The sequence below is a fragment of the Trachypithecus francoisi genome, unplaced genomic scaffold (assembly GCF_009764315.1).
Source record: "Trachypithecus francoisi isolate TF-2019V2 unplaced genomic scaffold, Tfra_2.0 Lachesis_group6, whole genome shotgun sequence".
NCBI classification, from domain to species: domain Eukaryota; kingdom Metazoa; phylum Chordata; class Mammalia; order Primates; family Cercopithecidae; genus Trachypithecus; species Trachypithecus francoisi.
In genome coordinates, this window is record NW_022681471.1 from 39,838,585 (window position 1) to 39,850,636 (window position 12,052).

At 36.9% G+C, this 12,052-nt stretch overlaps 1 long non-coding RNA gene across 1 annotated transcript; it reads left to right on the forward strand.

The window, feature by feature from the left end:
- Nucleotides 1-594: 594 nt before the first annotated feature.
- On the forward strand, nt 595-11,118 carry LOC117078163. The gene is made up of 3 exons (XR_004434937.1): nt 595-735; nt 1,671-1,673; nt 11,108-11,118. It is a non-coding gene; the product is annotated as an uncharacterized LOC117078163 (long non-coding RNA).
- Nucleotides 11,119-12,052: the final 934 nt, after the last annotated feature.

Here is a 12,052-nt window from a genome sequence, read left to right on the forward strand (position 1 = left end):
CCTTCATATTTTGTGTTTGACTTTCTTTTTTATTCTACAAGTTATTATCCTATACTGTTGTTATCTATTGTTTTGCTTAAATTGTTCTCATTTTGATCATAGGGATCTCTAATAATATAGAGAGAAATGTCTTTAAAAGTCAAATGGTTTAAATCATTTGCTTCCGATAAAATTGAGCTAGTTGCATTATCAGTGACTGATCATTAAAAACTGTGTTGAGGGTAGAACACTGTGTAACGTTTCACATGTAACACAGAAGACATTCAAAGAAACTTCCATTCTTATAAACTTTTTTATATGAACAAAATTTCTCAATACTTTTTCTATATAAAGTAAAAATTAATGACCAGTGATGAGCTTTTTTTCATAAAAGAAAGAAATTGAATTGATACTGAGACATACCTGAATCTAGCAATTTTCAATAACATTTTGCTTTTTTCCCCCATAGGTTATTGAGGTACAGGTGGTGTTTGGTTACATGAATAAGTTCCTTAGTGGTGATTTGTGAGATTTTGGTTCACCCATGACCTGAGAAGTATGCACTGCATCCAATTTGCAGTCTTTTATCGCTCATCCCCCTCCCATTCTTCCCCCCAAGTCCCCAAAGTCTACTGTATCATTCTTCTGCCTTTGCACCCTCATAGCTTAGCTCCCAAATATCAGTGAGAACATATGATATTTGGTATTCCATTCCTGAGTTACTTCACTTAGGATAATAGACTCCAGTCTCATCCAGTCTATGTGAATGCCATAATTGATTCCTTTTATGTCTGAGTAGTATTCCATATATACCACAATTCTTTATCCACTCGTTGACTGATGGGCATTTGGGTTGGTTCCATGATTTTGCAATTGCGAACTGTGCTGCTATAAACATGTGTGTGCAAGTATCTTTTTCGAATAATGACTTCTTTTCCTCTGGATAAATACCCAGTAGTGGGATTGCCGGATCAAATGGTAGTTCTACTGTTAGTTCTTTAAGAAATCTCCACACTATCTTCCATAGTGACTGTGCTAGTTTACTTTCCCACCAGCAGTGTAAAAGTGTTCCTTATCACTGCAACCATGTCAACATCTACTGTTTTTTGATTTCTTGATTATGGCCATTTTTGCAGGAGTAAGGTGGTATTGCATTGTGGTTTTGATTTGCATTTCCCTGATCATTAGTGATGTTGAGCATTTTTTCATATGTTTGTTGTCCATTCGTATAACTTCTTTTGAGAACTGTCTGTTCGTGTCCTCAGCCCACTTTTTGATGGGATTGTTTGTTTTTTTCTTACTGATGTGTTTGAGCTCATTGTAGATTCTGGATATTAGTCCTTTGTCAGATGTATAGATTGTGAAGATTTTCTCCCACTCTATGTGTTGTCTGTTTACTTTGCTGACTGTTCCTTTTGCCACACAAAAGCTCTTCAGTTTAATTAAGTCCTAGCTATTTAGCTTTGTTTTTATTGAATTTGCTTTTGGGTTCTTGGTCATGAAATCTTGACTAAGCCAAAGTCTAGAAGGGGTTTTCCAATGTTTTCTTCTAGAATTTTTACAGTTCCAGGTCTTAGATTTAAGTCCTTAATCCATCTTGAGTTGATTTTTGTATAAGGTGAGAGATGAGAATCCAGTTTCATTCTCCTACATATGGCCAGCCAATTATCCCAGCACCATTTGTTGAAAAGGGTGTCCTTTTCCACTTTATATTTTTGTTTGCTTTGTCGAATATCAGCTGGATGTAAGTATTTGAGTTTATTTCTGGGTTCTGTATTCTCCATGGATCTATGTGCCTATTTTTATACCAGTTCCATGCTGTTTTGGTGACTATGACCTTATAGTATAGTTTGAAATCTGGTAGTGTGATGCCTCCAGATTTGTTCTCTATGCTTAGTCTTGTTTTGGCTAAGTGGGCTCTTTTTTGGTTCCATATGAATTATAAAATAGCTTTTTCTAGCTCTGCAAAGAATGATGCTGGTATTTTGATGGGAATTGCATTGAATCTGTAGAATGCTTTTGGCAGTATGGTCGTTTTCACAATATTGATCCATGAGCATGAAATGTGTTTCCATTTGTTTGTGTCTCCTGTGATTTCTTTCAGCTGTGTTTTGTAGTTTTCCTTGTAGAGGTCTTTTGCCTCCGTGGTTAGATACATTTCTAAGTATTTTATTTATTTATCTATTGCAGCTATTGTAAAAGGGGTTGAGCTCTTGATTCGATTCTCCGTTTGGTTGCTGTTGGTGTATAGAAGAGCTATGTAGAGAATGTACTGGTTTGTGTACATTAATCTTGTATCCACAAACTTTGATAAATTCTTTGACCAGTTCTAGGAGCTTTCTAGAGGAATCTTTGGGGTTTTTGAGGTACACGATTATATCATCAGCAAACAGTGACATTTTGACTTCTTCTTCAACTGTTTGGATGCCCTTTATTTCTTTCTTTTGTCTGATTGCTCTGGATAGGACTTCCAGAACTATGTTGAAGAGGAGTGGTAAGAGTGGGCATCCTTGTCTTGCTCCAGTTCTCAGAGGGAATGCTTTCAACTATTCCATATTCAGTATTATGTTGGCTGTGGATTTGTCATGGATGGCTTTTATTACATTGAGATATGTCCCTTTTACACTGATTTTCTTGACAGCTTTAATCATAAAGGGATGCCGAATTTGTCAACACTTTTCCTGCATCTGTTGAGATAGTCATGGGATTTTTGTTTTTAATTCTGTTTATGTGGTGTATCACATTTATTGACTTGCATATGTTAAACCATCCCTGCATCCCTACTGTGAGACCCACTTAATCATGGTGGATTATCTTTATGATATGTTGTTGGATTTGATTAACTAGTATTTTGTTAAGGATTTTAGCATCTATGTTCATGAGGGATGTCAGCCTGTAGTTTTCTTTTTTGGTTTTGTCCTTTCCCGGTTTTGGTATTAGGGTGATGCTGGCTTCATAGAGTGAATTAGGGAAGATTCCCTCTTTCTGTATCTTGTGGAATAGTGTCAAAAAGATTACTGCCAATTCTTCTTTTAATGTCAAATAGAACTCTGCTGTGAATCCGTCTGGTCCTGGAATTTTTTTGTTGCTAATTTTAAAATTACCATTTCAATCTATCTGCTTGTTATTAGTCTGTTCAAGGTATCTAATTCTTCCTGATTTGAGCTAGGAGAGTTGTATTTTTCCAGGAATTTATCCATCTCTTCTAGGTTTTCTAGTTCATGTGTGCAAAGGTGTTCATGGTAGCCTTGAATGATCTTTTGTATTTCAGTGGTGTCAGTTGTAATATCTTCTGTTTCATTTCTTAGTGAGGTTATTTGGATTTTCACTCTTCTTTTCTTGGTTAATCTTGTCAGTGGTCTATTAATTTTGTTTATCTTTTCAGATAACCTGCTTTTGTTTCATTTTACTCTTTTGTATTTTTTTTTGTTTCAATTTCATTTAGTTCTGCTCTGATCTTGGTTATTTCCTTTCATCTGCTGGGTTTGGGTTTGGTTTGCTCTTGTTTCTCTAGTTCCTTGAGAGTGTCAATTTGTGCTCTTTCAGTCTTTTGATGTAGGTGTTTAGGGCTATGAACTTTCCTCTTAGCACTGCCTTTGCTGTATCCCGGAGGTTTTGATAGGTTATGTCATTATCGTCATTCAGTTCAAAGAATTTTTAAATTTCCATCTTGATTTCATTTTTGACCTAATGCTCATTCAGGAGCAGAATATTTCATTTCCATGTATTTGCGTAGTGTTATAGGTTCCTTTTGGAGTTGATTTCCAGTTTTATTCCACTGTGGTCTGAGATAGTGCTTGGTATACTTTCAATTTTCTTAATTTATTGAGGCTTGTTTTATGGCTTATCATATGGTCTATGTTGAAGAAAGTTTCACGCACTGTTGAATAGAATGTGTATTTTGTGGTTGTTGGATGAAATGTTCTGTATGTATGTTAAGTCCATTTGTTCTAAGGTATAGTTTAAATCCATTGTTTCTTTGTTGACTTTCTGTCTTTATGACCTGTCCAGTGCTGTCAGTGGAGTATTGAAGTCCCCCACTATTATTGTGTTGCTGTCTATCTCATTTCTTAGGTCTATTACTAATTGTTTTATAAATTTTGGAGCTCCAGTGTTATGTGCATACATGTTTAGGATTGTGATATTTTCCCGTTGGACAAGGCCTTTTACCATTATATAATATCCCTCTTCGTCTCTTTTAACTGCTGTGGCTTTAAAGTTTGTTTTGTCTGATATAAGAATAGCTACTCCTGCTCACTTTTGGTGTCCATGGGCATGAAATGCCTTTTTCCACCCCTTTACTTTAAGTTTATGTGAGTCCTTATGTGTTAGGTGAGTCTCCTAAAGCCAGCAGAGAGTTGATTGGTGAGTTCTTATCCATTCTGCAGTTCTGCACCTTTTAAATGGAGCATTTACGCCATTTATATTCAATGTTAGTGTTGAGATATGAGGTACCTTTCCATTCATTTTGCTGTGTACCTTGTTTTTGTTTTTGTTTTTGCTTTTTAAATTGTCATTTGTTTTATAGGTCCTGTGTGATGTAGATTTTAAAGAGTTTCTGTTTTGATGTGTTTCCAGGATTTGTTTCAAGATTTAGAGCTCCTTTTCACAGTTTTTGTAGTGGTGGCTTCGTAGTGGCAAATTCTCTCAGCATTTGTTTGTCTGGAAAAGACTGTGTCTTTCCCTCATATATGATGCTTACTTTCATTGGAGACAAAATTCTTTATTGATATTGTTTTATTCTAGGATGTTGAAGATAGGGCCCCAACCCCTTCTAACTTGTGGGGTTTCTGCTGAGAAATCTGCTGTTAATCTGATAGATTTTCTTTTCTAGGTTACCTGGTGCTTTTGTCTCACAGCTCTTAAGATTCTTTCCTTCATCTTAACTTTAGATCACCTGATGACAATGTGCCAAGGCAATTCTCTTTTTGTGATGAATTTCCCAGGTGTTCTTTGTGCTTCTTGTATTTGGATGTCTAGGTCTCTAGGAAGGCTGAGGAAGTTTTCCTCAATTATTCCCCCAAATAGTCCAAACTTCTAGATTTCTCTCTTTCTCAGGGACACTGACTATTCTTAGGTTTGGTCATTTAACATAACCCCAGACTTCTTGGAGGCTTTGTTCATATTTTCTAATTCTGTTTTATTTGCCTTTGATGGATTGGGTTAATTGAAAGGCCTTGTCTTCAAGCTCTGAATTTCTTCTACTTGTTCAATTTTATTGCTGAGACTTTCTAGAACATTTTGCATTTATATAAGTGTGTCCAATGTTTCCTAAAGTTTTGATTGTTTTTTCTTTATGCTATCTATTTCCTTGAATATTTCTCCCTTTGCTTCTTGTATCATTTTTTTGGATTCCCTTTCATTGAGTTTGCCTTTCTCTTCTGCCAACCTGATTAGCTTAATAACTAACCTCCTGAATTCTTTTTTAGGTAAATATGAGATTTCTTCTTGGTTTGTATCCATTGCTGGTGAGCTAGTGCGATTTTTGGGGGATGTTAGAGAGCTTTGTTTTGTCAAATTACCAGAGTTAGTTTTCTGGTTCCTTCTCATTTAGGTAGGCTCTGTCAGAGAAAAGGTCTAGGGCTGAAGTCTGTCGTTCAGATTCTTTCGTCCCACAGGGTGTCTCCTTGATGTAGTACTCTCCCCCTTTTCCAATGTATGTGGTTTCCTCAGAGCTGATCTGCAGTGATTGTTATCTCTCTTCTGGGTCTAGCCACCCAGAAAGTCTACCAGGCTCTGGGCTGGTACTGGAGGTTGTCTGCATAGAATCCTGTGATGTGAACCATCTATGGGTCTCTCAGCCATGGACACCAGTACCTGTTCTGGTGGAGGTGGCAGGGGGGTGAAATGGACTCTGTAAGTGTTCTTAGCTTTGGTGGTTTAATGTTGTGCTTTTGTGCTGGTTGACCTCCTGCAGGGAGGTGGTGCTTTCTAGAGAGCATCAGCTGTGGTAGTATGGAGAGGAACTGTTGGTGTTCAGGGCCCTAGAAGTCTTAAGAGTATGCATTATTTGTCTTCAGCTGCCAGGGTGGGTAGGGAAGGCCCATCAGGTGGGGGCAGGGCTAGGTGTAGTTGAGCTCAGACTCTCTTTGATTGGGTCTTGCTGTGGCTGCTGTTGGAGACGGGGGTTAAATTCCCAGGTGAAATGCACTTGTGTACCTAGGAGGATTATGGCTGCCTCTGCTGAGTCATGCAGGTTGTCAGGGAAGTGGGGGAAAGCTGGCAGTCACAGGCCTCACCCAGCTAGCACGCAATCTGAAGGCCGGTTTCACTCCCACCATGCCCCCCAGACTAACAGCACCGAGTCTGTTTCCAGGCAGTGGGGGAGAAGGGCTTGAGAATTTGCCTGAGGCTACCCGCCTCCCAGCTGTGAAAGAAAAGGGCTTTGGTTCTTCTCCCACCTGTGGAGTCTGCACACCTGATTAGCGCCCTCCCCTGAGTTCTGATCAGGAGGCTTCTCACCCTATTTAAATTGTTACAAAGTTCAGCTGGAGACTTTTCTCCTTGTGGTATTTTCCTCTCACCTCCGGCTGCCCTCCTGAAGGATCCCTGTGGTACCAGGCAAGAATGGCCTGCTTGGGGACCCAGCCAGCTCCAAGGGCCTTTCCTGTTGCTTCCTCTACCCCGTATTTCACTCAACTCCAGGTTGAGTGAATTCACTCAGTTCCAGGTAAGGTCAGAAACTTCTCCCGCAAACTTGACCTTCAGGTTCCCCAGTGGGAATGTGTGTTCACGAGCGGAGGATCTTCCGTTCTCACTACCACAGTTTGGGCACTCACAGTATTGGAGTGTCTCCTGGGTCCTTCAGGGGCAGTCCGCTTTTTTCAGAGGGTCTGTGGGTCCTCTCAGGTTTCCTGGTTTTCTGCTTTTTCATATTAAGTAATTTTCCAAAAATGTGTGATATAGTCATGTAGTTTTATCAATTATGTGCTATGCATAATAGTAATGGTAACTCACTCTAGGAAATAAAAGCAATTAGAGACTCATGATCACAAAAATAAAAATAAAATTATATATATATAAATACAAGTATGTGAGAGTGATCAGTAAGACACTTCTAAACGTATTAATATATTGTAATATTCTGTGGGGGAAGTAAAACGAAATACGAGTTCAAGGAGAAAAGATGTTCACATATTTTTTATTTTTTCCCATTGAAACAATCTTTTAATTTAAAATTTTATTTGTAAAAATTATTACAAAATTTGATTACTTTTTGGTGTACAAGTTCATGTAAAGACCACCATAATGATGACACAAATCAGGAGCATAAGCCCTCAAACCTCCTTTATGCATCTCTTTATAGTAGCATTTCCTTCCCATGCCTAATCTACACCAACAACTAATCTATTCTTTTTTATTATTATTATTATACTTTAAGTTCTAGGGTACATGTGCACAACGTGCAGGTTTGTTACATATGTATACATGTGCCATGTTGGTGTGCTGCACCCATTAACTCATCATTTACATTAGGTATATCTCCTAATGCTATCCCTCCCCCCACCCCCACCCACAATAGGATCCAGTGTGTGATGCTCCCCTTCCTGTGTCCAAGTGATCTCATTGTTCAATTCCCACCTATGAGTGAAAACATGCAGTGTTTGGTTTTCTGTTCTTGTGATAGTTTGATGAGAATGATGGTTTCCAGCTGCATCCATGTCCCTACAAAGGACATGAACTCATCCTTTTTTATGGCTGCATAGTATTCCATGGTGTATATATGCCACATTTTCTTAATCCAGTCTGTCACAGATGGACATTTGGGTTGATTCCAAGTCTTTGCTATTGTGAATAGTGCTGCAATAAACATACGTGTGCATGTGTCTTTATAGCAGCATATTTATAATCCTTTGGGTATATACCCAGTAATGGGATGGCTGGGTCAAATGGTATTTCTAGTTCTAGATCCTTGAGGAATCGCCACACTGTTTTCCACAATGATTGAACTAGTTTACAGTCCCACCAACAGTGTAAAAGCGTTCTTATTTCTGCACATCCTCTCCAGCACCTGTTGTTTCCTGATTTTTTAATGATTGCCATTCTAACTGGTGTGAGATGGTATCTCATTGTGGTTTTGATGTGCATTTCTCTGATGGCAAGTGATGATGAGCATTTTTTCATGTGTCTGTTGGCTATATGAATGTCTTCTTTTGAGAAGTGTCTGTTCATATCCTTTGCCCACTTTTTGATGGGGTTGTTTGTTTTTTTCTTGTAAATTTGTTTGAGTTCTTTGTAGCTTCTGGATATTAGCCCTTTGTCAGATGAGTAGATTGCAAAAATTTTCTCCCATTCTGTAGGTTGCCTGTTCACTCTGATGGTAGTTTCTTTTGCTGTGCAGAAGCTCTTTAGTTTAATTAGGTCCCATTTGTCAATTTTGGCTTTTGTTGCCATTGCTTTTGGTGTCTTAGATGTGAAGTCCTTGCCCATGCCTATGTCCTGAATGGTATTATCTAGGTTTTCTTCTAGGGTTTTTATGGTTTTAGGTCTAACATTTAAGTCTCTAATCCATCTTGAATTAATTTTCGTATAAGGAGTAAGGAAAGGATCCAGTTTCAGCTTTCTACTTATGGCTAGCCAATTTTCCCAGCACCATTTATTAAATAGGGAATCCTTTCCCCATTTCTTGTTTTTGTCAGGTTTGTCAAAGATCAGATGGCTGTAGATGTGTGGTATTATTTCTGAAGGCTCTATTAATTACAATATCTGTTATCTACTTGAAAATGCCATAAAAGTAGAATTTTATAGTGTGTAATATTTTCAGACTTGTTCATTTTACTCAGCACAATGCACTTCAGATTTATCTAAGTTGCTGCAAGTATCAATTGTGTATTTTTTATATTACTGAATATTGTTTAAAATACCCTTTTCTATTGCATTGATTTATATCTTTGTCAAATAAATTGGTTATGTATATGGGTCAATTTGGGGACTCTTTTTCTCTACTCAGTTGGTTTATGTGTCTTTTTGCCAATAGCATGCTGTCTTAATTGCTGTGGCATTATAATAAACCTTAAAATTGGATAGTGTGATTTATTCCTGTTTTTCAAAATTGTTTCAACTATGCTAGCTCTTTTGACCCTCAGTATAATTTTCAGTATTAGGTGAATTTGTTGAAATCTGTAAAAACAGTTGAGATTTTGATTAAAATTGCATTAAATCTCTAGAACAGTTTGAGGAGATTTGACAACTTGACTATGTTGAAACTTCCAGTCCACAAACATGCTATGTATTTTCATTACTTAGGTCTTTTAAATAATATTTAACCTACTTATAGTCCTAGAGAATAAGAAGAATATTTCTAGATATACAACTATGTTGCTTACAAATAAGAAGAGGTTTGTTCCTTCCTTCTATGTAAAATTGTTATTTATTTTCCTTGCCTATTACACACTAGATAGGACTTCAATTATGGTGCTTAATAAAAGTATTGCAAAAGAACATTAGTGCCTTTTCCCCAAAATTAAGGTGAAAAAATGTAGTCTTTCAACATAATGTATAAAGTTACCTGTAGATTTCTTGTAAAAATCTGTTATCATAAATTGGTGCTGAATATCGATAAAGGAATTATTTGCGTCAAAGTTTATATAACTACATAGTTTTTCTTTTTCCCCCCAGCTTTGCTGAGGTACAATTTTATACATAAAGCTGCACATAATTAACATATATAATTCGGTGACTTTGGATCTATGTATTCCCTTGTGTTTTTATTATCACAATCAAGGTACTAAACATATTCATCACCTTCAAAAGTTTCTTTGGGTCCTTTTGTTTTTTGTTTGTTTTGTTTCTGTTTTTGCTAAGTTTATATTGTTTTGGATTGTTCATTACTAGTTTATAGAAATGCAACTGACTTTTTAATGTTGATTTCATATTCTACAACTTTACTGAATTTGTTTATTAGTTCTAACAGCTTGTGTGTGTGTGTTTAATCTTTAGTGCTCTCTACATACAAGATCATGTCATCTGTATACAGAGATCATTTTACTTGTTCCTTTCAATTTCAGATGCCTTTCCTTTTTGTCTTGCCTAACTGCCCTTGTTAGGACTCTCAGTACAATGTTGAATAGAAGGTGGTAAGCATAGGTATTCTTGACTTATTCCAGATAAAAGAGAAAAAACTTTCAGTATTTGACTTTGAGTATTGATATGGTTTGGCTGTGTCCCCCCGCCCCACCAAGTCTCATCTTGAATTGTAACTCCCACAATTCCTACATGTCGTGGGAGCAACCAGGTGGGAGGTGATTGAATTATGACGGCGGGTCTTTCCTGCGTTGTTTTCTTGATAATGAATGAGTCTCGTGAGATCTGATGTTTTAAAAAAATGGGAGCTTCACTGCACAAGTTTCCTTTGCCTGCTGCCATCCACATAAGATGTGACTTGCTCCTCCCTACCTTCCGCCATGATTGTGAGGCCTCCCCAGCCATGTGGAACTGAGAGTCCAATTAAACCTCTTTATTTCGTAAATTGCCCAGACTCAGATGTGCCTTTTACAGCTGCATGAAATGGACTAATACAAGTATAATGTTAGTTGTGGGCTTTTCATATATGGCCTTTATTGTGTTTAGGTAATTTTTTTCTATACCTAATTTGTTGACTGTTTTTATTGTGAAAGCATTTTGAATTTTCTCAAATGCTTTTTGTGCATCTGTTGAGATAAACTCGTGATTTTTGCCCTTCTTTCTCCCAATGTGGTGCGTCACATTTATTGATTTGTGTACCTTGAACTATCCTTGCATCCCTGGGATATCCCACTATATCATGGTGATATGGTTTGGATGTTTGTTCCCTCCAAATCTTATGTTGAAATGTATTCCCCAGTGTTGGAAGTAGGGCCTGGTGGGAGGTGTTTGGGTTATGGGGGTAGAGTCCTCATGAACAGATTGGTGCTGTCCTTGCAGTAGTGAGTGAGTTATTGTGAGATCTGCTTGTTTAAAATGTGTGGCACCTCCCCTCACTCTTGCTCCTGCTCTCACCATGTAATATGCTGATTCTTGCATTCCACCATGAGACCTTACCAGAAGCCAAGCAGATGCTGGTGCCATGCTTGTACAGTCTGCAGAACCATGAGTCAATTAAACTTGTTTTATTTTTAAATTACTCCCAGCCTCAGGTATTTCTTTATAGCAATGCAAATGGACTAACATTTATAGTGTATGATCCTTTTCATGTGCTGTTGAATTCAGTTTGCTAATATATTGTTGAGAATTTTTGCACCCATGTTCATCAGTGCTATTGACCTGTAGTTTTGTGTGTGTGTGTGTGTGTGTGTGTGGTGTCATTCGCTTTGGTATCAATGATGCTGGCTGCATAAAATGAGTTTGAAAATGTTCCCTGTTCTATTTTTTGGAAGAGTTTAACAAGTGTCAGTATTAATTCTTCTTTAAATGTTCAGAAGAATTCATACATAAAGGCATCTGGTCCTCAGCTTTCTGTTGTTTGGATGTTTTTTGAATACCCATTCAATTTATATATTTGCTATTGGTTTGCTCAGGGTTTCTATTTCTTCTTAAATCAGTCTTGGTAGAATGTATATGTCTAGGAAATTATAAATTTCTTCTAAGTTGTTCAATTTGTTGGTGTAAAATCTTTCATAACAGTCCTTTCTGGTCTTTTAAAAATTTTCTTGGCGTCAGTTGTAATGTCTTATTTTTCATTTCTGATTTTATTTATGTGAGTCTTCTCTCTTTATTTCTTAGTCTAGCTAAGGATTTGTAAATTTTATCTTTTCAAAAACCCACCTCTTAGTTTCATTTATTTTTACACTCTTTTTTATCCTCTATTTAATTTATTTCAGCTCCAGCTTTTATTATTTCCTTTTTCTGCTAAATTTGTCCTCACTTTGTTTTTCTTTTTATAGCTTCTTGAGTTTTAAAGTTAGTTTGTTTAATTGAGACTTTTTTCTTTTTTAAATGTATGCATTTATCACTATAACGTTCCCTTCTACACTTCCCTACTGCACTTGCTGTATCTCATAAGTTTTGGGATGTTGTGTTTTTATTTTCATTTTTTGAGATATTTTCTGATTTCTCTTTTGATTTTTTCTTTGACAAAAAGGTTGTTTAAGAGCAT